At 38.0% G+C, this 24,694-nt stretch overlaps 1 long non-coding RNA gene across 2 annotated transcripts; it reads left to right on the top strand.

Annotated features, from left to right (window-relative positions):
* Positions 1-38: 38 nt before the first annotated feature.
* On the top strand, positions 39-22,844 carry LOC118825124. Of its 2 annotated transcripts, XR_005008638.1 has the most exons (4): positions 39-143; positions 1,140-1,319; positions 2,113-2,369; positions 22,605-22,844. It is a non-coding gene; the product is annotated as an uncharacterized LOC118825124 (long non-coding RNA). The 2 variants fall into 2 exon arrangements; XR_005008637.1 differs by lacking the exon at positions 22,605-22,844 and having other exon boundaries at positions 2,113-2,512.
* The last annotated feature ends 1,850 nt before the right edge of the window (positions 22,845-24,694 follow it).

Below are 24,694 nucleotides of genomic sequence, written 5' to 3'. Positions count from 1 at the left end.
TGAACAACTACCGGTTCGTTTCTGTTGAATACGTTTTTCACCGATGTCACATGATTGTATCCATGCGCGTTCAGAGGTCATTGGTCACATGGGTTTTTCCAGCACAAACCTATTGAACGACTAACACGGTTCTCCGGTGTAAAGTAAGTTGTTTTTCCTGAAACGTGCTAAAACTTTCTATACAGAATGTAATATACTATCAAGTGTTCACTTACCCGGTTATCTACATCTCCAGGGCTAAGTCTCCACTGTGGAACTTAGCATGTAGCTGCTCCTACGCCTATTTTTATCTACTACAGCTGAGCGTTTCCACATATCTTGTGTGTTGAGAACATTTTTTAGGAATGGTTATCCGTCAGATCTTCCTGTTTCGATCATACTCTCACAAAACAAATCAGAGGGTGTTTGTTATTGTACATGTCATACCACACAGTGAAGCATAGCACGCTCCTTTGCCCCTCTTCAGTACTGCAGAACACCATATACAGTAATCTAGCTAGCATTACTAAGACCTACACGACCTTTCATAGCATCAGCCTCACCTTATATTCTCTATGTAAACTTTACTGTGTTCTCATATACAGCACATTTCCTTATCAGAAAACTGCTCTGTTAAGCATTCAGTTCACTTTTATCAACACAATTCATGGACACTTTGTTCTAATAACCCAGTTGATAATATTTGCTTATATTTTCATTCATTTGTTAATTTCAAAACTGTCCATAACTAACTTACATTACCTTACCTGATACCATGTACATCTTTGAAATATGTCCTTTGTACCCCAAAAAAGGCTTTTTATAGCATGCTTTCACTATAATAACCTATGATACATCTTCATATAATCATGTTAAACACATTCACTGCAGTCATTATTTGTTATCTTTACAAATACCAAATATTAATTAACTTCCCATGTGTCCTGCATTTTCAACCCATCACTGCCAGCAAATTATGTTCAAATATTTCAAGCAACATACACTTCACACTCACATACAATGAAATAAACTATTATGGACATATTGCATACTGCATACACACTACAAACAGTGGGCCACATTCACAAACCCAAAATCACTCCATTGACCTACACATGAAAACAACTCTGTGATGTCTTCCATTTCATCTTTGCCTGTAGGTGTCCACTGAAGCAACATATCAGCCAAAACCTCCAGTATACTGAGTCTACCATCCAAAGCATCCAGTGAACCACTGATCAGCTCTCCAGTGTCCTGAGTCTGGAACCACCAATGAAGCAACAATTCTCAATCAGACTAAGTTTGCCATCCTAGGACTTTAGTACACAACATAGTTACATGTACGCACTTCATCACTATATACACTACAACTCCCTGATATATTTCATACAAAGCACAACCTAACCTTCACTACAGCTGTCACACCATTACAGAATATTACACCCTGCTAAAACACTTGTTTCTCAAATATAAATTGTCATGGATTAACACTGATACACTCTCATACACACTATCTTTATAATAATTGCCTTAAATGGACTACATTGTCACATCCACTACTCTTAAACCATTACCACTTTTATATTACTTATACACACATTCTGTTTTCACATTCCCCACTAAAACATACATTTTTCTTAACTGTTCCACACTATTGATCACATTGCCTTCATTTGCAGTTCTACACACACAGGCTCCCTCTACACTGCTAGCACCCCTTATGGACATTATGCTCATAAAAAGCACAAACTAAAATGCTTAACCAAGTAAACATCATTCAGCAAAAAGACTTTTACAGTAATTACTGCACAACTCCTAAACATATTCATAGTACATAACAAAATAACCACACATGACTTGTATATCACACCTTAACACAACTTTGTCTCTTTATTTCTCATTTTAGAACACCATACCTGAAGTCAACAACTCTCCCTCTATTCTGTCTCTCAACACACCATTATAGCTGTAACTCAGCCAGCATTTCTCTGGAATCATACACTTCGCAACCAACACCTACAGCAAAACACTGATCACACAACAACTCCCCTGTCCTGACTGTTTCACACAAGAGCTCAAGTGAGACAAACATTCCTTCAACAACTTGCTGATATTTTCTACCCTTCTTTCTAGGTGTCCACTGAAGCTACGCATCAGCCGACCACTCTCTAGTATCCTGAGTTTGGCACCCACGGGGTCCAGTGAACCACTGATACACCCACAACTCTCCAGTATCCTGAGTCTGGCACCCAGGGGGTCCAGTGAACCACTGATAGAGCAGCATCTCTTCAGTATCCTGAGTCTGGCACCCAAGGGGTCCAGTGAACCACTGACAGAGCAAAGACACTTTAATATCCTAAGTCTGTCACCCACAGTCTCCACTGAAACAGGTTAGTTAACAACTATCTTCACTTCCCACTCTTTCACAATAAGACCTTTTCAGGCACCCAAGGACTGTACTCAACAGCACACACTCGATTTCAGTCCACACTGCAGCTCTCTAATGCTTCATAAAAATAATAATACTTCCAGCACTACAGCCAGTAGTCACAGGAATAAACTCAACTGTCTTCCTGAAATTCCTTGCAACTTCTGGACTCCATTCACTCAGTTGTTGACCTAAGCTGTAATTGAGAGCCTTCTCATCTGCTCATTGTTTATGGCAACTGAAGGCGTCTTGATGAACTGACTTCCTTTCAGTTCTATTCACTCTGCCTATAAATAAGACCCACAGCTTGAGGCCTTTTTAGGCCTAATGGGCTAAAAGAAAAGCTTGAGGCCTTTTTAGGCCTAATGGGCTAAACCTGCAGAAGGGCCCGTGCTGCTGTTGTGTGCTTGAACCCGCTCATTGCCGCTCGCGGCTATATTTATTAGGGTTCAAGCATGCAATGCATTGAACCCTATTGGAATTGTGCGGATTTTTCTTCTTCTTATTATTATTATTCTTTTTCCGCCCTGAAACGGAACGCACAGCCCAAACCGTAAGTCCTAGAGACACCAAACTTGGTCAATAGGTAGTAGTCCCTCCCGCTACTCAGGCGCAAGGAATCAGCCCAGTCGGCCACAAGGGGGCGCTACAGCGCAGGTCAACGCGTTTGGGTCTATATCTCCTAAACCAGATTTTTGCCAGACAAACCATATTTTTTTTCTGGTTCTATGGGTCCAAATAAACCTTTTGGCTATTTTGATTATTTAGCTCCGCCCACTTAGATTTTTCGCAATACTGCAAAATGTGTGAAACCTACTTTTGTGTACTAGTCCTACAATTTTTGCCCAATCCTCATGTGTTTGGTGTCAAAAAATTCAGAAGAGCCTCAAGGTCAAAAATTATCAAAAACATTTTAAGTTTTCCATACAACATGGCTGCCATATGCAAATGAACCCTTCTGGATAAATTCAAAATAATTCAGAATTAATTGAAAAATCTGTAACTCAAGAATCCTTCAGTCAAAAAAATTCAAACTTCACAGGCCATGTCAGTAGCCCATTCTGAGGTAGCCATTCGAATTTTGTGTGCATAAGTAATTAGGGGGCGGAGCAACAAAAACAGGGCATTTTCTCTGCCTCTGAACATCCGATCAAGCTGAAACTTGGCATGCAGCATCCTCTCGCCAGTCTACAAGTGTGCATTTAAGGACGTTTGGATACATTGAAGTTTGTGGTCGCCAGCAGCCAATAAGCATTCAGCAGGCCATTTGACAGGCTTAACATTGACCAATCATGACGAAACTTGACTGGTGTCTATATGTAGCCACTTTCTAACAACCAGTCGAGTTTCAAAAGATTTGACCACTGGGGGGCGCTATTTCAAAAAATTACATATTATTACATGTAATTACAATATTATTACAGTTTTCGCCTACAGCCTATTGTAGTACATTGGGACAAACAATTTTGCCTATACATGTTTATTAAAAATCTGTATCGTTTTTTTGTAATAGATAAATGTTTCAAAACCCTATTTTTTGAACTAGTCTCTGGATATTGATCCAATTTTGTCAAACTTGGTCTAGAACAATTCTTTGGCATCTCTAGGTAAATAATTATCAAAAACATTTTGACTTTTCTTCTCAAGGTCATGTGGATTAATCACTAAATTCCTGCGTACGTGGTATTGTTAGCTTGATTAGCTATAACTCACCAGCCATTGGTCAGATCCTGTCCAAACTTTGAGGATTTATACATATTTGGACTCTAATGGTGTCTGCCAATTTTGGTCCACATTGGCCTTTGGGTGTGCCTTAGCACTCAAAAACACTGAAAAATCAATGAAAATGCTATTACAATGTTATTACAAGGTCCACATATGAACTATTGGTGTCATATGACTCAGTCCACTTCGATGAACAACTTTCTAATTACATGTTATGTCAAAAATTGCACTGCTTGTCTTTTATTTTGGCTTATTCTTTCAAAGATTTCACTATACAAAGACTTACTATACAAAGGCTTGAGGCCTGTTTAAGCCTAATATAATAGAAGGCTTGGGGCCTTTTTAGGCCTAATGGGCGAAACCAAAACCTTGAGGCCTTTTTAGGCCTAATGGCCTAAACCAGAAGCTTGAGGCCTTTTTAGGCCTAATGGGCTAAACCTGCAGGAGGTCCCGCTGTTGCGTGCTTGAACCCGCTCATTGCCGCTTGCGGCTATATTTATTATTATTATTATTCTTTTTCCGCCCTGAAACGGAACGCACAGCCCAAACCGTAAGTCCTAGAGACACCAAACTTGGTCAATAGGTAGTAGTCCCTCCCGCTACTCAGGTGCAAGGAACCAGCCCTGTCGGCCACAAGGGGGCGCTACAGCGCAGGTCAACGCGTTTGGGTCTATATCTCCTAAACCAGATTTTTGCCAGACAAGCCATATTTTTTTCCTGGTTCTATGGGTCCAAATAAACCTTTTGGCTATTTTGATTATTTAGCTCCGCCCACTTAGATTTTTCGCAATACTGCAAAATGTGTGAAACCTACTTTTGTGTACTAGTCCTACAATTTTTGCCCAATCCTCATGTGTTTGGTGTCAAAAAATTCAGAAGAGCCTCAAGGTCAATAATTATCAAAAACATTTTAAGTTTTCCATACAACATGGCTGCCATATGCAAATGAACCCTTCTGGATAAATTCAAAATAATTCAGAATTAATTGAAAAATCTGTAACTCAAGAATCCTTCAGTCAAAAAAATTCAAACTTCACAGGCCATGTCAGTAGCCCATTCTGAGGTAGCCATTCGAATTTTGTGTGCATAAGTAATTAGGGGGCGGAGCAACAAAAACAGGGCATTTTCTCTGCCTCTGAACATCCGATCAAGCTGAAACTTGGCATGCAGCATCCTCTCGCCAGTCTACAAGTGTGCATTTAAGGACGTTTGGATACATTGAAGTTTGTGGTCGCCAGCAGCCAATAAGCATTCAGCAGGCCATTTGACAGGCTTAACATTGACCAATCATGACGAAACTTGACTGGTGTCTATATGTAGCCACTTTCTAACAACCAGTCGAGTTTCAAAAGATTTGACCACTGGGGGGCGCTATTTCAAAAAATTACATATTATTACATGTTATTACAATATTATTACAATTTTTGCCTATAGTCTATTGTATTACCATGTGACAAACAATTTTGCCTATACATGTTCATTAAAACTGTATCATTTTTTTGTAATAGATAAATGTTTGAAAACCCTACTTTTTGAACTAGTCTCTGGATTTTGATCCAGTCTTTTCAAAATTGGTCTAGAACAATTCTTTGGCATCTCTAGGTACATAATTATCAAAAACATTTTGACTTTTCTTCTCAGGGTCATGTGGATTAATCACTAAATTCCTGCGTACGTGGTATTGTTAGCTTGATTAGCTATAACTCACCAGTCATTGGTCAGATCATGTTCAAACTTTGAGGATTTATACATATTTGGACTCTAATGGTGTCTGCCAATTTTGGTCCACATTGGCCTTTGGGTGTGCCTTAGCACTCAAAAACACTGAAAAATCAATGAAAATGCTATTACAATGTTATTACAAGGTCCACATATAAACAAATGGTGCCATGTGACTCAGTCCACTAAGATGAACAACTTTCTAATTACATGTTATGTCAAAAATTGCACTGCTTGTCTTTTATTTTGGCTTATTCTTTCAAAGATTTCACTATACAAAGACTTACTATACAAAGGCTTGAAGCCTGTTTAAGCCTAATATAATAGAAGGCTTGAGGCCTTTTTAGGCCTAATGGCCTAAACCAAAAGCTTGAGGCCTTTTTAGGCCTAATGGCCTAAACCAGAAGCTTGAGGCCTTTTTAGGCCTAATGGGCTAAACCTGCAGAAGGGCCCGTACTGCTGTTGCGTGCTTGAACCCGCTCATTGCCGCTTGCGGCTATATTTATTATTATTATTATTATTATTATTATTTTTCTGCCCTGAAACGGAACGCACAGCCCAAACCGTAAGTCCTAGAGACACCAAACTTGGTCAATAGGTAGTAGTCCCTCCCGCTACTCAGGCGCAAGGAATCAGCCCAGTCGGCCACAAGGGGGCGCTACAGCGCAGGTCAACACGTTTGGGTCTATATCTCTTAAACCAGATTTTTGGCAGACAAGCCATATTTTTTTCCTGATTCTATGGGTCCAAATAAACCTTTTGGCTATTTTGATTATTTAGCTCCGCCCACTTAGATTTTTCGCAATACTGCAAAATGTGCGAAACCTACTTTTGTGTACTAGTCCTCCAATCTTTGCCCAATCCTCATGTGTTTGGTGTCAAAAAATTCAGAAGAGTGTCCTGGTCAATAATTATCAAAAACATTTCAAGTTTTCCATACAACATGGCTGCTATATGCAAATGAACCCTTCTGGATAAATTCAAAATAATTCAGAATTAATTGAAAAATCTGTAACTCAAGAATCCTTCTGCCAAAAAATTTCAAACTATATAGGGCATGTCAGTAGCCCATTCTGAGGTAGCCATTCGATTTTTGTGTCCATAAGTAATTAGGGGGCGGAGCAACAAAAACAGGGCATTTTCTCTGCCTCTGAACATCCGATCAAGCTGAAACTTTGCATCCAGCATCCTCTCACCAGTCTACAAGTGTGCATTGAAGGACGTTTGGATACATTGAAATTTGTGGTCGCCATCGGCCAATAAGCATTCAGCAGGCCATTTGACAGGCTTAACATTGACCAATCATGACGAAACTTGACTGGTGTCTATATCTAGCCACTTTCTAACAACCAGTCGAGTTTCAAAAGATTTGACCACTGGGGGGCGCTATTTCAAAAAATTACATATTATTACATGTAATTACAATATTATTACAGTTTTCGCCTACAGCCTATTGTAGTACATTGGGACAAACAATTTTGCCTATACATGTTTATTACAAATCTGTATCGTTTTTTTGTAATAGATAAATGTTTCAAAACCCTATTTTTTGAACTAGTCTCTGGATATTGATCCAATTTTGTCAAACTTGGTCTAGAACAATTCTTTGGCATCTCTAGGTACATAATTATCAAAAACATTTTGACTTTTCTTCTCAGGGTCATGTGGATTAATCACTAAATTTCTGCGTACGTGGTATTGTTAGCTTGATTAGCTATAACTCACCAGTCATTGGTCAGATCATGTTCAAACTTTGAGGATTTATACATATTCTGACTCTAATGGTGTCTGCCAATTTTGGTCCAGATTGGCCTTTGGGTGTGCCTTAGCACTCAAAAACACTGAAAAATCAATGAAAATGCTATTACAATGTTATTACAAGGTCCACATATGAACTATTGGTGTCATATGACTCAGTCCACTTCGATGAACAACTTTCTAATTGCATGTTATGTCAAAAATTGCACTGCTTGTCTTTTATTTTGGGTTATTCTTTCAAAGATTTCACTATACAAAGACTTACTGTACAAAGGCTTGAAGCCTGTTTAAGCCTAATATAATAGAAGGCTTGAGGCCTTTTTAGGCCTAATGGGCGAAACCAAAAGCTTGAGGCCTTTTTAGGCCTAATGGCCTAAACCAGAAGCTTGAGGCCTTTTTAGGCCTAATGGGCTAAACCTGCAGAAGGGCCCATACTGCTGTTGCGTTCTTGAACCCGCTCATTGCCGCTCGCGGCTATATTTATTATTATTATTATTTTTCTGCCCTGAAACGGAACGCACAGCCCAAACCGTAAGTCCTAGAGACACCAAACTTGGTCAATAGGTAGTAGTCCCTCCCGCTACTCAGGCGCAAGAAACCAGCCCAGTCGGCCACAAGGGGGCGCTACAGCGAAGGCCAACGCGTTAGGGTCTATATCTCCTAAACTAGATTTTTGCCAGACAAGCCATATTTTTTTCCTGGTTCTATGGGTCCAAATAAACCTTTTGGCTATTTTGATTATTTAGCTCCGCCCACTTAGATTTTTCGCAATACTGCAAAATGTGCGAAACCTACTTTTGTGTACTCGTCCTCCAATCTTTGCCCAATCCTCATGTGTTTGGTGTCAAAAAATTCAGAAGAGTGTCCTGGTCAATAATTATCAAAAACATTTCAAGTTTTCCGTACAACATGGCTGCCATATGCAAATGAACCCTTCTGGATAAATTCAAAATAATTCAGAATTAATTGAAAAATCTGTAACTCAAGAATCCTTCAGCCAAAAAATTTCAAACTTCACAGGCCATGTCAGTAGCCCATTCTGAGGTAGCCATTCGATTTTTGTGTGCATAAGTAATTAGGGGGCAGAGCAACAAAAACAGGGCATTTTCTCTGCAGTTGTACATCCTATCAAGCTGAAACTTTGCAAGCAGCATCCTCTCGACATTCTACAAGTGTGACTATAAGGACATTTGGATACATCGAAATTTGTGGTCGCCATCGGCCAATAAGCATTCAGCAGGCCTTTTGAAGGGCTTATCATTGACCAATCATGACGAAACTTGACTGGTGTCTATATGTAGCCACTTTCTAACAACCAGTCGAGTTTCAAAAGATTTGACCACTGGGGGGCGCAATTTCAAAAATGTACATATTATTACATGTTATTACAATATTATTACAATTTCCACCTACAGCCTATTATAATACAGTGTGACAAACAATTTTGCCTATACATGTTTATTAAAAATTTGTATAGTTTTTTGTAATCGATAAATGTTTGAAAACCCTACTTTTCGAACTAGTCTCTGGATTTTGATCCAATCTTGTCAAAGTTGGTCTAGAACAATTCTTTGGCATCTGTAGGTAAATAATTAACAAAAACATTTTGACTTTTCTACTCAGGGCCATGTGAATTAATCACCAAATTCCTGCATACGTGGCATTGTTAGCTTGGTTAGCTATAACTCAACATTCATTGATCAGATCATGTTCAAACTTTGAGCATGTATACAAATTGAGATTCTAATGGAGTATGCCAAGTTTGGTCCAGATTGGCCTTTGGGGGTCCTTCAGCACTCAAAAACACTGACAAATCAATAAAAATGCTATTACAATGTTATTACAAGGCCCACATATAAACAATTGGTGCCATGTGACTCAGTCCACTAAGAGGAACAACTGTCTAATTGCATGTTATGTCAAAAATTGCACTGCTTGTTTTTTATTTTGACTTATTCATTCAAAGATTTCACTATACAAAGACTTACTATACAAAGGCTTGAGGCCTTTCTAGGCCTAATATAAGAGAAGGCTTGAGGCCTTTTTAGGCCTAATGGCCTAAACCAGATGCTTGAGGCCTTTTTAGGCCTAATGGGCTAAACCTGCACAAGGGCCCGTACTGCTGTTGCGTGCTTGAACCCGCTCATTGCCGCTTGCGGCTATATTTATTATTCTTTTTCTCCTGAAAAACGTGTTGTGGAGAACAGACCGTAAGTCCTAGAGACACCAAACTTGGTGGCTAGATGTAGTTTTTATGCATCTCGCCAGGCAACAAAAATGATTGGCCAAAGGGGGGCGCTATAGAGCATCAAAATACGTTTTGCTTCATAACATCTACACCATGATGTGTAGAGACAAAATTTTTTTGCCTGATTCCTTGGGTCAAGCCAAACAGTTTTGCAATTTGGACCATTAAGCTCCGCCCACTTAGATTTTTTGCTAATTTGCATAATGTGCAAAACCTACTTTTGCGAACTAGTTCTAGGGTTTTCACTCAATCCTCATCTTTTTGGTATCAAAAAATTCAGAAGAGCCTGAACCTCAATAATTATCAAAAAAATGTTGACTTTTGTCAACAATATGGCTGCCATATGCTAATAAACCCTTCTGACATAGCTCATAATTCATTTAAAACTCTATAAGTGGAGAATGCTTCTGCCAACAACACTGAAACTTGACATGCACATTTAGGACAAGATTCTGTGCTAGCATATCAATTTTGGTGGGCATACGTCATTAGGGGCGGGGCAATTGCAAATTAACTGTTTCTCAGCATCCGTGCATCCAATTGAGCTGAAACTTGACAGGTAGCATCTACTAGACATACTATAAGTGAATCTTGAAAGACAATTTGATTCATTGAAATTCATGGCCGCCATCAGCCAATCAGCATTCAGCAGGCTTTTGACAGGCTTAACATTGACCAATCATGTTGAAACTTGAATGATGTCTACATGTAGCCCCTTTCTAACAACCAGTGAAGTTTCAACAGATTTGGCCACTGGGGGGTGCTATTCATAAAAATCATATATTATTACATGATATAAACATATTATTACAATTTTTGACACAAACTCTTTATGAATCTTATGTAGTACAGTATGCCAAACAATTTTACCATTGCATGTTTATTATAAAAATGCAGAGTTTTTTTGTAATCGTTAACTGTTTGAAAACCATGCTTTTCGAACTAGTCTCTGAGTTTTAATCCAAACTTCTCAAATTTGGTCTAGAAATACTCTGTGGCCTCTCTAGGTAAATAATTATCAAAAAAATATTGACTTTTTCACTCGACCTGGTGTTGCTCCTTCAATACATCACTGCGGCCATGGCATAGCCAGCTTGATTTGCTATAACTCATCAGTCTTTTGGTGTATCATCTCAAAACTTTGAGCACTTATATATATTGAGACTCAGACAGGGTGTGCAAAATTTGGTCCACATATGACCTTTAGAGGGCGCCTTAGCTGTCAAAAACCTCAAAAATCATTAAAGATGCTATTACAGTGTTATTACAAAGTCTACAGATAAACACATGGTGCCATTTGATTCAGTTCACTGACCTGAATACCTTTGTAATTACATGTTTTGTCAAATATTTCACTCCTTGTGTAGTATTTTGAATTATTCCTTCAACAATTACAGCTTATTATACTAAGGTCAAAAGGTCAATCTGAACATAACTCAGTGAACAGCTTTGATCAAGTTCCCTGATCAATTATCATAACATGTGGAGACCTTTTGACCAATTCTAAACCACTTTCAGTGAGCTCCTCTTTGTCAAAAGGGTCCCTTATGAGTGCACTGGGTCTCATTATGGCCTGATTAAAGCCTTAAACATGGAGAAATAAAACCCCTTGCAAACACAACTATGACAGATATTTTACCATTGCTCATGTATTTTTGACATCTATGTTGATAATCCTTTGCATGTTCTACAAACCTTTGTAGATCAGTCCATAGAAATGTAAACATATGTTGAAAGTAAAATGGTTCATGACAAATGAAGGCCTTTTGATAAACTCAAACTTCATTTCAGCCTCTATGCCTATTTGGCCCAAACTGCATGAGGCCTGATTAGGCCTATTTGGCTCAAAGTGCATGGAGCTTCTTGTGCTTATGCGTGCTTGGACCACTCACTCATCGGCTATATTTATTTTTTTTTCTTCTTTTTTCTCTCCCCCTTTCTCCCCCTCTTTAATTGTATGTTGCTTATAATGATTTCATCACGTATTTTGTACAATAATATCTTTGTTTTGCCTTAAAATGTTTAATAAAAATATTTATTAAAAAAAAGAATGTCAGTACTGGTACACCACCCCCCCCTTCATTTAGTATTGTGGTGTAACAAGAAATTAGCATTTTTTTTTACATTTCTAGGAAGTACTAAGTAATGTTATCCCAAGCTATTTTGAGAGAAGTAATTAGTACTTTGTAATAGATTACTTTTTTGAGTAACTACCTCAACACTCACTCTATCTATACTAGCATTAACACTTGCATTATTTACAGTCTGCTGAGCCTGTGCAGCACTCTGTCCTGACTGAAAAAACAAACTTTGCAAGTGTAGCGACAAACTTTTAGCTTTCCTCCCTCTTTCACCGTGTCCTAACAGCAAGCGACAAGAGCAAGAGTCAATGACAAAACCAAATCACTCAATTATAACTAATCAAGCTGTCTATAAAAAATGTTTTGATGGACATAAGTGTCCATCTATTCTATTTTCTAGTTTCTTATTTGTCGTTCCACCTTATATGATGTAGCAGTTACATTCAGATGCCTGTATGGGTCCTGTCTTGTAACATCTGTACTATATAATATAAAATGGAAATTAGATTTAGTGGCTAACATCAGCCTCCAGAGATTAGCATATCAAATTCGGTGCGACGGTGTGAATCTTGTAATGACTGACACAAGAGGCATTACTGATGTAACATCTTGTAGCAGTTTATGTTTGGTCAACCAGTTCTCACTAAAAGCTGCTTATACGACACTAGACTGGCTGTGGAGGTGAAAGTTTAGATCTTGATTTTAATTGGGAATCAGTATGGTCCAGTGTTCAAAATGTGTCCAAGAGGCCTGATCATCAGCTAATTCATTTTAATTATTTGCACAGAACACATTTGACTTCTTGCATATTTCAGCACATGGAAATTGTAAGTCATCATCTACATAGCCTATGCCCCATGAAGGTCCCTTGCACTTTTATCCATACAGTGGGCATAGGTGGCCTCTAAATAATCAGATTTTATATTTGGATTAGTGCCCATAACCATACCTAATTTGATTCGGAATGACTTGTGAGTGCTTAACATTGCTTAATTCAAAAAGCATGTTGTTCTGGAGGGAGTCTCTGTCTCTGTGTAACCCTGTCTCTTTTTATTTTAGAATTTAGTGCTTCTCATGCATATGCCCATTGTTACGTGTGTAATGCTTAATTGTTTGTTTATTTCTACTTCATTTTATTTGTACTTGTACTATTTTTGCATAATGTTGATGGTTGAATTTCAATAAATATTTGATCACAAAAAAGAGAATGATATTAGTGCTTCAAAGAAAGGCAAAAAAATTGATTGAGAAAAACTGTAATTTACAAAATCACTTTTCAATAAAATCAAAAACCGGTCAATCATGATTTAAATGTACATGAACATGTGTAATGTTCTGAGAAATGTGTGTATCCAGTTGGGAAAAATTGTAAGAACACTTACAGTTGATTGGGACAGCTCTTGCAGAGCAGATATTTGACAAACTGGAAAGGTAGCATCCTACGAAGTACCACACTGTAAGTCCCTGAGCTCTTCAGTATGGCTCATTCTACTACTAATGTTTATTTATGGGTGTGCTGAAATAGCTGAACATCATAATCACAAGGGATGTTCACATACTTTTGGCCTTGACACATTTTGTTGGTGTCTTTGCATAATATTCTCTATAGGAAATGACATTTTGATTTGACTTTTCTCATTTCCAAGCACTGCCTTAGCAGGACCCAGTTGTGGTCAAATTTCTGTAACTGATCTCCGAATTTATGCATTGTCTGTTTCTTAATCTTCCTAAAGGATTAAGAGTAGGTAGATTCTCTAGTCTGGGTGAGGAAGTGTGAGATCACTTCATGCTAAGGGTTAAGCAATTTAAAAAATCCTTTTTACTTTTTGACTTTTACTGTTAATTGTTAAAACATTTACTTGAATATGATTATGTTGATGCTTTTTGATTGATACTCAACTTGGCTTAAACATTCACTTTTAACCGAGTAAGATTTTTACACAGTATCCAAACCTTTCTGTGATCTTTTTCCACCACTCTTATTTTTAGTCTATACTAATTGGCCTTTTCCTAGACCATTTCACCGACCTACAGGAAACAGTGTGAACAAAGGCAGTAAAACACAAATAGCAGTCTCATTTCCCCAAAAGTGGGGAGCTTTGATCACTATCAGTGTAATTAAACCTTTAGAGGAACATATGTGGAAAGGTCTTTGAGGTAATTGTATTCATCATGGAAAGCAGTTAACGCCCCCCTTATGCTGACAAAAGTAAAATACGTCAACAGCAGAAGCAACAGGAATGAAAAGTAATGGACAGGAAAGGATGTTTATATGCAAAAAGAAAAATATCTATTTGTCACTCACTAATAGTCAATATGAGTTTAAGAAAGGTGTTATTATTGGCCCTGCCATTCAATTACTCAAATTACTCACTAAGACTGTGTTATTTTTTCTCAAAACCATATACGTACTGTGCACTAGACTACCAATATGGCTGTGGGAATTTAACTTGTTCAAAATTCAACAGCCAAAGTAGCCAAAGTAGATACACGCACCAGAAAAAGGCATGTTTATATTGTTATTCTAGCTTTTATCACTGCCTTTTTGTAGGTTTCATATCACGATTATTATAATGTTTTCTTTACAAAAACAACAACAATAATAATATTGCAAACAGTATGGCATAGCAAGTCATAACTACTTGAGTGAGTTACTGTTTTGTATATCGGCAGTCAGTATGAAAATGTTTGTTGACTTAACAATATGACTGTACCATCTGTACAATAACCTGTACAAACAAAACTAAAGCAAAATATGATTTTACATGAGAAAAAAAAGTTTTCAGTTGTGAGACTGATCACAGTGTGCTCTGCCGGTGCACATTAACACATCTTTCTGTGTACACTTCCTAGCAAAACAATGGGATATTCTCATAATAATGTAATTTTAAGTGACAGCCCTGCTACCCATCAGCTCCGTGAATGTTAGAATACATTAACAAATGTCAACCTCTATACAGTGCGTTACATTCCCGGCCTTCAAACTGTAAACATTCACTAATACCTGTGTAGTATAATTCTTCCATTAAAATCATTAACAGCAACAGCAGTTTATGCAGTTTGGTAATCTGTTAATTGCAATAAGAAAATAATTTTACTTTATTTGAATGTTAAACAGCTAAACAGCCTCTTACACAGTTAAATACACATACAAACACAAAGGCAATTAAAGAGAGAGAGAGAGAGAGAGAGACCGGCCATGCGTGCTAGGCCCACAAAGTGTTGTGGATTTGCCTCCACAGGGACGTGTTTGAAACCTCTATTATATCTTATCATGCATAATACTGCTATGACATAAGCACTAACTATAAACGCTATCTGCAGAGTCTTGCACGTAATCCACTTGGAACATCCAGAAAAAAGCATAAAGTCACTGCTGTGTATTGGGTTTTAGTTAATGTGCCTCCTTTGCTCCGATCCTCACTCACTTCAATCTATTTATCCATTCTCTGTAAAGCTGATGATATAAAACAATTTGGATGTAGTGCTGTGTTAGAGCCCCTACTGAAAGATCTTATGAGCCTAGAAGAGGAAGAAATTTACATATTTTCTTTAAGCAGACAGGTCAAAGGTACTGTGTTTTGTGTTGTTGCAGACAACCTTTGTGCTCATTCTCTTGTGGGGTTTGTTGAGAGCTTCTCTATTTCACATTTCTGCCATTTCTATCTTGGAGAAAGGTCACAGTTCCAAATAAGTGAAGTTAGAAGTTAGTAAGTGAATTTTTTTTCCTAGGATTAAACAAGTGCACAGAGTGCACATCCAGATTGCACAGGAGAATACAATTGTGTCTAATAATTGCTTTGGAGTAAAGAGACAGTGTCCACTAACAGAAAAGCTAAAACATTTTGTTTTATCTGGTTACCCACCTGATTTGTTCCATGATCTTTTTGAAGGTATTGTACCTTTGGAGTTAGTATTGTGCCTTAATGCTTTAATCAGGACAAAGTACTGCACTCTTGATCAACTGAACAGATTAATCAGAAATTTCCAATACAGGTGGGCACGTAAAAGGGATGCACCACAGCCAGTTCCTCTAAATTTTGCTTCAAGAAGAACTGTTGGTGGGAATATTCATGAAAATTGGGCTTTACTGAGCCAACATGGCAGGTTCTTATGAACCTTAAGGATACAGTTGAACAGTTGAAAGCGTGTTGTTAGACATACCCACAGTTTTCGAAACATTCTACTGTCCATCTCAGTGAAATATCAGTTAATGGTTGCATATCATCTGCATGTCAGTAGTGTAGAACCTTGTTTACAGGTAACCAAGCTGTCAATGGTAGATATGAATGTACGAAAGGAAGACAAAGGAAGTACTGAAAACAAAATGACCAACTGAGTCACGTGTCCAGATCGCAAACACTGTGTTATTGTGGCACTAGCTACTCAATTGGAATGATCTGATTTGTATTATTTATGCTGGTTATATAAGGAATATTCTTTTCAACCTGAATTCCTTTGCACTCCTGTGAATAATACATTCAAAAGAGAGATGCTAAAAGATGTAGTCACATCTGTGGCAAATAGGTCAAATTAAATGCACTCTCAACTAAAGAGATTTGTTTTGTAATGTCCCCTGTGGTAGACTGACCTTCATAAATAATGTTTGTTTTTGTACTTGTTTACATTATATTTGGAAATATTAAGGGTTTGTTTTCTGGACAGGGGGACAAGCCTAGTTCTTCACTGAAGTTTCCTTTTAATAGAGAGCCTCCTTTAGAATGCGACACAATTCAGGGCTAGGCATAATCCTTCTCTTAATTTTTTGACTCTTAAAGTCTATACTGTTTTGCACAGTTATTAGGCAAGTTGTATTTTTGAGGATTAATTTTATTATAGTTTCTTAGGAGAATATCTATGTGTGCATAATTATTGGGCAACTATTACTGTGCAGAATTATTATGCAATTAAATAATAAAACACAAATTTTCCCATCTCACTTGTTTATTTTCATCTGTTAAAGTGAGAATAATAAACAAACAACTCAAAATTGACAAATAAACATTTCTGACATTTAAAAAAAAAAATCAGTGACCAATATAGCCACCCTTCTTTTCAATCACAGTCATAAGCCTTCCATTCATGGAGTCTGTCAGTTTCTTAATCTGTTGACAATCAACTTTTTGTGCAGCAGCAACCACAGCCTCCCAGACACTGTTTAGAGAGGTGTACTGTTTTCCTTCACCGTCAATCACCCGTTTAAGAAGGGCCCACAAGTTCTCAATAGGGTTTAGGTCAGGTGAGGAAGGGGGCCATGTCATTATTCTTTCATTTTTAAGGCCTTTACTGGCTAGCCACGCAGTGGAGTACTTCGATGCATGCGATCGATTGTTGTCCTGCATAAAAATCATGGTCTTCTTGAAAGATGCATACTTCTTCCTGTACCACTGCTTGAAGAAAGTGTCTTCTAAAAACTGGCAGTAGGTTTGGGAGTTGATTTTGAGTCCATCTTCAACCCAAAAAGGTCCAATTAGCTCATCTTTAATAATACCAACCCCACCTCCACCTTGCTGGCGTCTGAGTCGAAGTGGAGCTCTGTGCCCGTTACTGATCCAGCCATGGGCCCATCCATCTGGTCCATCAAGAGTCACTCTCATCTCATCAGTCCATAAAACCTTTGAAAAATCTGTCTTCAGACATTTCTTGGCCCAGTCTTGATGTTTCAACTTATGTATCTTATTTAGTGGTGGTCGGGTTTCAGCCTTCCTTACCTTGGCCAAGTCTCTGAGCACTGAACACCTTGTACTTCTGGGCACTCCAGGTAGGTTGCAGTTCTGGAATATGACAGCACTGGAGGATAATGGGTTCCTGGTCACTTCACGTTTGATTCTTCTGAAATCTTTGGCAGTTAATTTGCGTCTTTATTTCTCAAAACGTTTCTTGTGACTCCGTTGACTATTTGCAACAAAACGTTTGATGGTTCTATGATCACGTCCCAATATCTTAGCAATTTCAAGAGTGCCTCATCCCTCTGAAAGACTTTTTGCAATTTTTGACTTTTCAGAGTCAGTTAAATCTCTTTTTTGGCCCATAGTGCCTGAGAAAAAGAAGCTGCCTAGTAATTGTGCACACCTTGATATAGGGTCTTGATCTCCTTAGGCACACCCTCCCTTATTACTCAAATACACATCACCTGATATGCTTAAATCCTGTAAGCATTCAAGTTTATACAGCTTGGAGTCGGAAAATATGCATAGAAATGATGATATGGTCAAAATACTCACTTGCCTAATAATTGTGTACACAGTGTATTGCTGCTCTTGCAGTTGGCTCATGAACTCATGCAGTTGGCCTCTACAAGTCTCCTTTTCTTCTAGAAAATACAAACGAGCCTGCTAGTTGAACTAGAAACAGACATTCAGACCAGACCTCTGTATTTTGTGGTGGGTTCAGCAAAACCAAGTGTTAGGTGTAACACTACCTGACTTAAAAATAGAAGTGAACCAACAATAAAAATTAACCAGCTTAAGAAATTAACTGACATTAATGATGGTAAAGCATTGCAAGTGGATGACCTATTTTGAGTGTTGGTTTCACAATGTATTTGTTTTTGTATCTGTTGTTTACAGTAATGTATACAGTACAGTGAAAGTCTTAGACATTTAAGAAAATTCTTTGTAAAACCATTTATCGAGGCAGTAAATTGATTGAAAAATGCTACCATTCATATAAATACAAATAAACAATATAGTGATTTTATATCAATGTGTTAGCTTAACTGAAGCTCTCCTGGAGGAAGTCCAGTATATAAAGTTACCACCCAATACCTAGTTCATCTAATCAGTCCTTCATTAAATTTAATCAGGTGTATTACTGATGGAATTTAACAAATTCATACAGTGGCTGAACTGTTCTTTCTACTGTTCTTCTAACCAATATACTAGTAATTTTACTGAAAATAGGAAATACTTCTTATTACTGTATTTGTTTATTTTTATTTATTCAATTATTATGTAATGTTTTTTACTGGCAAAGCTCACTGCTGAGAAAAAAAAAAAAAAACTTGGCTGCCTAAGAATTTTCAACAGTACTCTGTGTGTGTATGTGAAATATTGATGGTAAACCAAAGTAATGTTTTTCCAGTTTGATGCTGCAATGTCTCAGCCTGCTAATCATAATTCAGGACCACAACATTCGGAAACTAGAATTACCTTCTGGAATCCCTGAGACAGAGGATGAACTTCGTGCTGCTGTGTGAGAGACATTCCAGATTGAGGGTGATTTTGGAGAGGAGTACTTTTCTCTAGCTTCAACAAGTGACCTCATGGACAAAGACACAATTAGGGTGGTGCATGCTGTTGAACCCCCCATGGTCACTTTGACCTTGACTGATGTGGGCACCTCTGCCACAAGTGCAACAGAAAGCTCAATTTCTCCTTTCTATGATAGTTGCTCATCTGGATCCCAAGATACAGTGATTCTCTCTTCACCTGAACATATGACACACCGCTCTCAGTGTTGTCCAGTGGAATTTCCAATACCTCACTATGCTTTCAAGAGAGAAGGAATTCTGCTCAGTCCAACAGTGATTCTTCCTGACATCCTTGAGAAATTAGCTGAAACCATCTTTCAGTATATTGCCTATCCTACAAATGTGCAGTTAAACCATGTGGCAAAAGCACTAATCCAAAAGCATCCTTGCCTTAGAACACTTAAATGTCCAGAGCTTGAAGTGAACTCTTTCAAAAGGAAGCGAGCGCATGACAACAATTATATCATCAGTGAGAAAATGGCAAAGACCTTGTCCATTTGCAGGCAGGAAGTTGTCAACCTAGCCCCACTTGTTGGTGCTTTGGAACACTGGCCTGACCTTTTTGATGCAGTGCCAGTGAATGAATGATGAACTGCTTCTCATGATCTCAAACCTAGTCCTAAATTACTCCTTATCCCTTATTAGTATCATGCAGATTGTAGCGTTTCTCTGGAGGAAAAACACACAAAAAAAAATCAAGGCAGGGTGTACTCCAGGACCAGAGTGGAGACCCACTGGAATAGCTTATATGTTTAGGGTTAAATTAAAACATAATTTTATTTTGTGTGTTATAGATAAGTGAAGAATTCAAGAGAATTACTACAATCAGTTTTGAATCAACATTCATGGCAAAGCTTGATCATTACTCCCCAAAGCTTATGAACATAGTGTCATCAAGAGGAGGGGCTGCAAAAATGAAGATCCAGCACATCAAGGATGCCCTTCTTGAGGTATTCCCATCATTTTGAATTTAAGATCAAGTTTGATTCAATAGGCTCACATTGTTTAACCATGCAATGCCAGCCATGTGCCAAACACATGTTCTGTTTTCACTTCAAAATGAAGTCTGAAAAAAATTCCAGTGACAGCCCAGAAAAAGGCCTGCCACCATGTCACTGGATTAATCATAATGTCTAAAACAAAATTTGTGGCCTGGCTGGTAATTTTGGTTTAGACCTGTTAAAGGCAAGCAAGTGTCGGCAGTTTATATGCGGTGGGTCTTAACCTCCGCTGCACCTCACATGGTCCTTGCCATTTTGCCATTAGACTTGTTTCTGATGTGGGCAGCAAAATGAGCACTTTCTGACGAGGTGTTAGTTCCCTACTTCTGGTTGCTCTGTCATACCGCCTTTTCTGTGTCACCTGTGCCTCCTCCATTTTGTCATATGCTTGTGTTGTCTCCTTCCCATGCCTCTTTCAGCATGTTTAGTGGCCCATGCACCTTCCAAAAAAGTAACTTGAACTGTGAAAATGCTGTTGAGGACTTGGGAACCTCCCTACATGCAAAGGGGAGCCATGTGTCGCAGTCTGCTCCTGTCTCTGTCATGTACCGAGTATGTATGACGTGGTCTGTATTCCCCTAATGGCCAATAGAATAAACACTTCCTTACTTCCGTAATCTGTCGGTGTGAAGTTGGTGCCTTGCTCAGTAAGTACTTCACTTGGAATGCCTACTCTTGAAATAAGTTGTATCAGTGCGTTTACAATCTGGCGTGTCTTTACTTAGCAATTCTTGTAAATGGCACATCTATGATTGGCATATTTATTAAAGCAGCTTTGTCAGACTTTTGTCTATGGGCCATCAGCTGACATTATGGGCATGATTTACAAAAACTACATCCACAAACTTTCCTGGCCAGTAAAACCTGTTAGCTGTGACCTGTCCAAGAGTTTGAGTGTGCCAACTTCATTACATCACGTCGAAGGCATTTAGGTACCACTAGTTGTTTGAATTGCTCTTTAATTCTGTACAGCTTATTTTCTTTCAGAACAATCTTCCCTTTGCCTACCTTTAACTTGTCTTTTGTGCACCTGGCAAACAATAGAATGAGTGTTTCATCCTGCCTCTGCAGCTCACAAATATTACTTGGTAACACCAAGACATGATAACATGTCATTACTCTCTGGTGGTTTTAGCTGTTCCTCAATTTTAGTGCCTTTCACTTTTTCTCACCTTTTTTCTTTTCTTTACTTTTCCTTCCTAGGCTTCCCTGCAAACAGTAAGTCATTTAGTGTGTTTAACCACTATGCTGACTCTCTAAGCCTAGTTTGTTGCCTAGTAACAACCATAGCCTTGCCTACATGCAATACATTTGATGAGTTAAGAAGGTCTACCAAAATTGGAATATCTCTACCCAGAAGAAATGCAAATGGCGGCTTCTGCAGACCCCTCCATTCAGGAGGTAAATTTGACCAATAATCTCTAAACATGCTGTTTCTGAAACTCTCTTTTGCCCAGTAGCCTTGAGTGACTGTAAAACTATCCTGCTGCTTAGGACCAATGCCACCTGACCTCCCAAACTCGCTGGTGCTGGGACCATTTCCATGAATGACTCAGCCATTTCCACTGCCTAGTTCTATGACTTCAGGCTGTGTTCAATAATCCAGCTTCTCAGCTCCGGGTTGACCATTTCAAGGAACCATTTAATCTCCGATCTCCTCCTTGGTCTTTTCTCTTCGCATCATCCACTTTTCAGACAGGTTTTTCAGTCTAGTATACAGTTCTCTAGGTGTTTCCCCCTCAAGCACTGTGTTCTCTCTGAAGCGCAGCCTATATGTGTTCTTATTTATCTCATACTTTTTCAAGACAGCTTCTTTGATTTTGTCATACTCACATACATCATCAGAGTCTGTGGCTACATTTGCCGCTCTAGCCTTTCCTTTAAGCAGTGGTGCTAGGTGTAGAGCACAGTCTTTTTTGGCCACCTTGCAGCTTGTGCAATCTGCTTGAATATTGTTAAATAATGCTCTGTGTCATCTTGCTCTTACAGTGGAGGCATCTTTGGGGCTGACCATGTCCACGTATGTTGGAGCTTAAGTGACCTGTGCTCAATATCGATGCCTGGTGGTGGCTTCAGCTCCCGTGTCTGTTCTTACTGCTGGTCTCAGTTCTCTCTGCCCTCTCTGCAGCTCCTCTTGAATTGAGTCTGAATTGGTTCTGTAGTGTCCGCTAACTGTGTTCTTGTTTCACTACTTTGTTGTGAAACTGCTCATCTCTTTCATTTTGAATCTTTGGAACATTTTGCACAGATATTTGATGCTTACAGCCCTTTTCACTGTCGCTTGTTGAAGGCTATGATTGTGAACTTGCTCCTAAATATATTGTTTGCTGTGTCACTGTTAACTTTCTTGGAGGCATTTTGTCATCTGTAGCTTTGTTCTTTAGGATCTCTCTTGTTTGCCATTTTCTCGCAGATGCGGAAACTTGGGTGCTGCTCGCTGGTTTGGTGAGGCTTCAGCCTGGATGATAGCCATCACTCGCATCTGCATCCTGGAGCTGCACTGCTGCCACGGTCTTGTCAGCCTGTCCACCAGGGAGTCAGGACTGGAAGGATGCATGACAGTTATTTATTTTGTTTGTTTCTTATGGTTTATTTTATTTTTTTTATTTTAGTTCATAACACCAACCAACAATGTTGAATCGCTGCATGTTTTGTTCATGTGCAAATCTTTATATAAAATAAAAATAAATAAAAAAATAACTGCACATTTTACCAGTTAATAAAAAAATAAAAAAGTGGGTGATGATATGCCAGAATATACATTTCTACAGTGAATTGGGCAGAGCCCCAGGTCTTTACATGCCCAGTAAACATATTTTCCCATTTGTACCACTATAGAGTGAAGTGAAGCGTTTCTCTTCTTGTAAAATTTCCACCAGGTGCATGATGGGAAATCTCAAAAACCTAGTTGCAGTATTGCAAATAGTGGCTCTGCAAGATCCCCAGTCTTTGCAAAATCATATTCTGTGACTAAAAACTCTGACATTGTCTTAAGATGTGAGAGGGTGTCAGACTTTAGTCATTCAAAAGTCTTTTCAAAGTCTTTTTTTAGTCTTCTAGTGTGTGGTTAGCATTAGAGCAAGATAAAAAAATATCTCTGCAGCTTTGCTCCAGACACAGAACTCAAATAAAACTCAAAACATAAGGATTGGCAGGAAAAGGCACAAACTGTTTTATTGAAGCCTTTCCAGCAACAAACAATAATCTGAGTTGGCCCAGGAGCAACTGACAATTTTACAATTTTTTTTTTATTATTGCAAGTCAAGGTCACATTCAAGCCTAAACCTTCAAACTTTATTTGCTTGTGTTTTTAATTTATTTCTGCTACATGTGTTTTTTTCCCCATGACAATTTTAATGTTTTATGATATAGACAGACTCCAGCTGTGTGCGATAAGGCCTCCTTGTCCCCACACCTCGAGGCCACTCACAGACACACACAGGCAGCAACAACTATTCATCCACAGCTAAAGCCATACAGCACTTGTATGAATAGTTATGATTCAATTAATCTATTTCTTAAACAAATTTTGAAAGATATTTTAGATTTTATGTTATAAAATAATCTTCCACAGCCATCTGGTGATTATATTGTTTTTATTTTTTGGATAATTGTTAAAATTCATTTGATTCAGTCGATTTTAATTTTACGATCCAGTTACTGATAATGGTCATTTTGAATTTGAATTTGTCTCAAGTCAGTTTAATTGGAAGCTACTTGAACCAATTTGGTCATTTTGGCTTCCAACTACTTAAAAATACTGCAGTAAAATGACTTCATCTTCAGTTTGTGCATAACAGACAAACAAAATATGTCTTGTTTTTTATCTACTTATTGGTAGTGTTCATTTCATAATGTGTTGAATTTATCTCCTGGATTAATCAATTGTTCTTACAAAGTGGCTCTTAAGAGATATGTATATACAACTTTATAATAAGGGTCACAGAAACACAATAATTATTAATAATGCCTAAGTAATACTTTCAAAAGAAATGATATAGATAAAATATAATATTGAAACTAATATATTAGATGTGCTACAATACCATCATACTGGAGACCAGACAAAGCAAACATCTACCTGAAGCCTGTCCACAGATCTCAGCCTTTACTAAAAGTTCTTAACTTATCTTTGCACATAGATGATTGTTAAACAGTAGATTGAGTATTACAGTGTACATTATTTCTACCAGTTAAGATGATCTTAATTCCAAGATCTTTTGGGAAGCTAGGCCTAAATAGTTGGAATAGGGAAATACGAAAACATGCAGGGCAGGAATACTCCAAGCATAAGTAACCACTTTTATCAAGTATTTCAGTTGTTACCTTAAGTAATATTTAAACAATTTCTGAATATCAACATTAGATTTTAGTTTTTTAGTCTTTTTGGTGAATGATTCAATTATAAGGTATTAATTAAGTATTAATACTTTATATGACATTTTCAGAAACTTCTATAAATTGTTAATTTGTGCTTAGTTACTATCCCAATTGTTGGGGTTA

Source organism: Colossoma macropomum, unplaced genomic scaffold (assembly GCF_904425465.1).
Source record: "Colossoma macropomum unplaced genomic scaffold, Colossoma_macropomum, whole genome shotgun sequence".
NCBI lineage: Eukaryota > Metazoa > Chordata > Actinopteri > Characiformes > Serrasalmidae > Colossoma > Colossoma macropomum.
The sequence above is the reverse complement of the archived record's forward strand: the minus strand, read 5'-3'. Positions and strand labels throughout refer to the sequence as shown.